Source organism: Tachysurus fulvidraco, chromosome 19, assembly GCF_022655615.1.
Source record: "Tachysurus fulvidraco isolate hzauxx_2018 chromosome 19, HZAU_PFXX_2.0, whole genome shotgun sequence".
NCBI lineage: Eukaryota > Metazoa > Chordata > Actinopteri > Siluriformes > Bagridae > Tachysurus > Tachysurus fulvidraco.
The window spans coordinates 94,163-100,162 of NC_062536.1; the positions used below are offsets into that span (position 1 = coordinate 94,163).

A 6,000-nucleotide genomic window follows, 5' to 3' on the forward strand; every position below is an offset into this window, starting at 1 on the left:
TTTAATAATATTCCCCAAACACTCGTTAATATCCATGTCCATGTTTGATATCCATGTTTTCTCTATAAATGTATTATTTTATTACACTATGGATTTTTTTTATCCTGTTTGGGTTAAATGTGGACATATAAAACATCTGAATTACTAAATCTGAATTACGAAGTATAAATGAATTAATTATATATAAACATGCCATCTTCAAGCTACATGCTGAATTATTAGTCTCTCTTTTGTGATTAAGTAATTTACTATAATTGACTATTATCTGACTATCTTTGTGTGTTTGTGTGTGTGTGTGTGTGTGTGTGTGTGTGTGTGTGTGTGTGTGTGTGTGTGTGTGTGTGTGTGAATATTTAACTTGACTGTCATTGCTAGATAATCTGAATCTACTAAATATTCAGTTCTACAGGCCCACATTGCACTTACAGTAGTAGGACAGCTGAAGCAGAAAAAGAGTGTTAAATGTACCAGATCCAACAAATCATTCACACACATACAGTAGTAGATGGAAAAAAAAGGTGTGTATGATTTCAGTATTATGGCAAGATCATGAAGGAAAATTAAGACCAGTAGGCAATTTTTCAAATAAACTGGATCCATTAGCAGTGGGACTGCCTACAGTATGTATATAAGATCTGTAAGAACATATGAAAAATAAATCAATGCTTCTAGTGTACTTCCAGTTCCAGATGCAGTAACATCTTCTCTAACAGAAAACAGCACATATGTCAGCAAACAGCACAATGGTTGAGAGATAATGTCTTACTCTTAAATTCCAAATGTGAAAGTGGAATACTGATCTGTACTAAACCCTGCAGTCACTTCTTTTACAGAAGTTGGATGGACAACAGTACAATTATGTAACAGATGCAAATATTATATTTGTCAATATAATATATAAAAATGTGTATATGTCATGTCTAAAGCACCCAACCTATATATCCATTGCATATTTGTATGTATATTATCCTGTTCATACTGTAAGTACTGTACATCTTGCACTTGCTGCATATTGCACTTCTGGTTAGATGCAAAACTGCATTTTTTCGACTTGTATAGTACATGTATAATGACAGTCAAATTGAATCGGACACCTCTCTGCACCAGCACAGTTAATTGCTCTAACAGAAGCCTGCAAATTAGCACAAGGCAAAAGTGTTACAATTTATACTGATAGCAGATATGCTTCCAGAATAGTACATGATTTTGAAAGGAAACAGGGTTTTCTTTTTTAGGTAAATAAAAATCACACACAAGGATTTCTGTTCTCCTGGATGAAGTCATATTAACAAAATCTATCGCTATTTATAAATGTGCAATATCTTTAAATATTGGTACAGCAAGGGCTCCCAAAAATGTTGTGAAAGATGCTGTGTTATAATATTAAAAGGCTTTTAATTAAGGACATTAAGACTACAAACACTGGGACCATTGAAACAGAAAACATCAACAAACCAAAAACAAGAAATCAGCATGTCATCCATATATAAACCTGTTGTCTTGGGCCTATCATTGAAACACAACGAACAGGTGTATATACAGTATAGGATAGGATAGGGCGGTGCAACACACATAATACACAAAATCAAAAACAAAATCACACGGAACACAACAAAAACTGCCAGAATGTCCCTCCTAGTGTCCTGGCAGGGAACAGTCCAAGCCATTCCTGGCAAATAAATTGTGAGCCTTATAACTCTTGCACATGCCTACCAGTGTGCTATTTTCTCAAAATGTTCACAATGTGTGTTGGCTACTAAAACTGTTTTGCATTGGAAATTGAGTTTTTTTTTTCTTTTTTTCTTTCTATTTCTATTAGATTTTTTTCTTGGAAAATGCAATTAAAGACAAACAAGTGTGTGAACTGGAAATAAGTTTTATTTTTATGTTTTTGCATACAGTGATTTTTTTTATTTATTTATTTTTTGTTTTTTTTATCATTATTTAAAATTCATTACATCTCACAGTAGAAAATGACTTTCATCTAAAATTTTAATACTCCTCTCCCTCTTCTTCTCCCTCACCTTCAATGGAGTCAACACCAACTTCTTCATAATCCTTCTCCAGGGCAGCCGTGTCCTTTCTGGCCTCTGAGAACTCGCCCTCCTCCATACCCTCACCCACATACCAGTGCACGAAGGCACGCTTGGCGTACATCAGATCAAACTTGTGATCGAGATGGGCCCAGGCCTCGGCAATGTCCGTGGTGTTGCTCAGCATGCACACGGCCCTCTGCACCTTGGCCAGGTCTCCACCTGGAACCACAGTGGGGGGCTGGTAGTTGATGCCCACCTTGAACCCAGTGGGACACCAGTCCACAAACTGGATGCTGCGCTTTGTCTTTATGTTGCCGATTGCAGCATTCACATCTTTGGGCACCACATCACTACGGTACAGCAGGCCATGTACTTGCCATGACGTGGGTCACATTTTACCATCTGATTGGCGGGCTCAAAGCAGGCGTTTGTGATTTCGGCCACAGAGAGCTGCTCGTGGTAAGCCTTCTCTGCAGAGATTACTGGAGCATAGGTGGCCAGTGGGAAATGAATACGGGGGTAAGGCACCAAGTTGGTCTGGAATTCAGTAAGATCGACATTGAGGGCACCATCGAAACGGAGAGATGCAGTGATTGATGACACAATCTGGCTAATAAGCCTATTGAGATTGGTGTAAGTAGGACGCTCAATATCTAGGTTCCTACGGCAAATGTCATAGATGGCTTCATTGTCTACCATAAAGGCACAGTCGGAGTGCTCTAGGGTGGTGTGTGTGGTCAGGATGGAGTTGTAGGGCTCCACCACAGCTGTAGACACCTGGGGAGCTGGGTAGATGGAGAACTCCAGCTTGGACTTCTTACCATAGTCAACAGACAGGCGTTCCAACAGCAAGGAGGTGAAACCAGAACCGGTTCCACCACCGAAGCTGTGGAAAACCAGGAAACCCTGGAGCCCTGTACACTGATCAGCCTTCAGAGATGATTAGAAAGCTGATCTGAATGATTTTTCAAAAGAATATTGATAATTTTACAAAGTAATTGCCCAAAAGGTGCTCACCAGTTTCCGGCACCTGTCCAGTACCAGGTCAATCAGCTCCTTGCCAATGGTGTAGTGACCACGAGCGTAGTTGTTAGCAGCATCCTCCTTTCCTGTGATGAGCTGCTCAGGATGAAACAGCTGGCGGTATATTCCAGTACGCACCTCATCTAAAGGAAAAAAAATCAAATATAAATCAATTATGTTAACATCCAGAGCACTAGTAACTGAAAGACATGTGCCATAAGATATTAATCTTACCTATGACAGTAGGCTCCAGATCCACAAACACAGCCCTGGGGACGTGTTTTCCAGCTCCAGTCTCACTAAAGAAAGTGTTGAAGGAATCGTCTCCACCTCCGATGGTTTTGTCGCTGGGCATCTGTCCGTCCGGCTGGATGCCGTGTTCAAGACAATAGAGTTCCCAGCAGGCATTGCCAATCTGGACACCGGCCTGACCCACGTGGATAGAGATGCACTCACGCTGTAGAAACAAAAAGGACAGATGCAAGACAATTTATTCTTGCTCTATTCCATATTTGTTGAACACAATATTTAACTTCCTGGCAGCGCAGATATGAAAATCAGATAACTTTCTATCTCCACATTGAACATATAATTTCTACATCTATATGTGTGTGTGTGTGTGTGTGTGTGTGTGTGTGTGTGTGTGTGTGTGTGTTTGTTTCTCTAAAAAGAAAACTAGAGGCAGTGCACAACTAATAATTGTTAGCAACCTCACTAAGTGAGTAACTGCTACAACAGAGCACACTAAATTTCTTCTGAACAGAATTTTCTTTTTTTTTAATTATGTGGGTTATGTGAAAATATTACACTCGAGTAAGGCACGCTTGGCGTACATCAGATCACACTTGTGATCGAGACGAGCCCAGGCCTCGGCAATGGCCGTGGTGTTGCTCAGCATACACAAAGCCCTCTGCTCCTTAGCAGACAATTTATTTACTTTTTAAATTGTTTGTATATTTGCATTTAAATAAGTGTTATTTTATTTTATTAATTTATTTTCTGTGTTGTTGTCTCTGTGTACTGGAAGGGTTTTACACTAAAACAAATTCCTTATTTGCACAATCATCCTTGGCAATAAATCTCCTTCTGATTCTGATTCTAAATGTCCATTATTATTTCATACAAGGAAATAATTGTGAAACCTTAGATCAAATACAAATCAAACCGTGTAAAATGTTTAGTAAATTCAGTACAAAGACTTTATAAAAAACATTATATTGCATACATTAAGGTTTAATAAACTTTAACGATTTCACTCATAAAGTATGAATAAACTGATCGGTAACCATTTTTTATGGTAGACAAATAATACTTACCATTTTGAAGACGGTGGATTTAATGTGTATCTAAATACAAGCTTCTTTAAAAAAGTTGAAATTGACCTTGAATTCTCAAAGTTTAAAAGAGTACACGGAATGGTCTTAAATTTGGGGGTGGAGTTATTTATATTTTCTCGGCTCCGTCGTCATGGAGATGGGGCATTTCCTCTTCCTGATTTGACTCTCATTGGTGGAGAAACACTAAGCCGCACTCCACTGGTACGTTTTAATTTTTAATTTTGAATTAAATTTTCTTCCTCTGAAAACATTTTCAACCTGGGTACATTGGTGGGAGGTTTTTTAAACAATGTAGTAGAACAAAAGGATGAACACAATAGTTACTAAACTTTACAGCGATAGAAGGAACAGGTTGACTGGAACATTTAACAAAAAGGAAACACAATAGCTCGAAACAGAGCTCAAGAAGTATAGTAAGTATAAAAATAATAAAAAAATACAAGGAAAAAACACAAACACAAACAAAAAAAGCACAGAAATTAAAGACACACAGACACAGATTTATATATATATATATTAGGGTGTGCAAAGCAGCTGGTATTTGTATCTATTTGTTGAGGGGGTACAAGTATTTGTATTTGTATTCGAGTAAAATTCAAAATAGCCGTAAAAAGTTTTTTTTGCGTTACACTTCTAATTTATGTTATAGTGTAAGTATTCTTTATATTCATTATAATAATTATGCATATGCAATATTGGTTGATGTTTTTTGAACATGTAACAAGGAACGTCACTGAAAAGAAAATAACATAACAGCCATTACCTCATCCATGGTTAAACCAACAACTAATAAAATAGCATTGTGAACATTATGAACCCCACCACCACCCGTCCTTGTTGGAGGATGCTGAACAGATAGAATAAAAACAAATAATACTTCAAAGAACTGTTCTTCTTCTGAAAGAACTTCTTTCTAATGCACAAAATTCCAAGAACTAAACTTTATCACCCACTGACTGGGAGATCTGGCAGAACAAACGTTGTATTCTATTTAATACTAAAAGATACAGCAATGCTATTGTCAACTGTCTGCCAAAAAAAGACACAAAGGTTTTTTTATGTTTTCAATTATTTTTTATTTATTTTTTATGTTTTCAATTTTTTTTAAATGTTTTATGTTAACCATAACTTAACCATATTTCACTTGGAAGAAGATAAATGCTTCCACACAGAAGTTGAGCAATTTTTTTTGGCAGGTGGAGGACCAAGAGATGCTCAGCAGCAGCCACACTCTTCTAGCCTATAGCCTACATCTTGCTGTCTGCAAAAGACAGAGTAACTTAAACGTACCATATAACTCCCACAAGTACATACAATTCGACACAACTACACAAGCATTGTTTATCCTTTTTAACCGAACGTTAACGTTACTCTGTCAACAGCCTATTGTCTAAATTACCGAGCTAATAGAGCTACAGTACGTAAACAGAGCGAACATAAGAGCACCCGACTGCAGACGTCAATAATGCAGCGTAATGAAATAATCTCCCGATCAAACTCCGTTATGAACTGCCTCCGGAACCCAGTTAAGGTACAAAAATCTATTCAACAAAAATAGTGATGCAGTGAAGTGTCAGCCTGTGTCAGTCACCTCTTTTACCACC

At 37.6% G+C, this 6,000-nt stretch overlaps 1 pseudogene; it reads right to left on the reverse strand.

Moving 5' to 3' along the window:
• Window positions 1-1,860: 1,860 nt before the first annotated feature.
• Window positions 1,861-4,513, reverse strand: LOC113636864 (annotated as a pseudogene).
• Window positions 4,514-6,000: the final 1,487 nt, after the last annotated feature.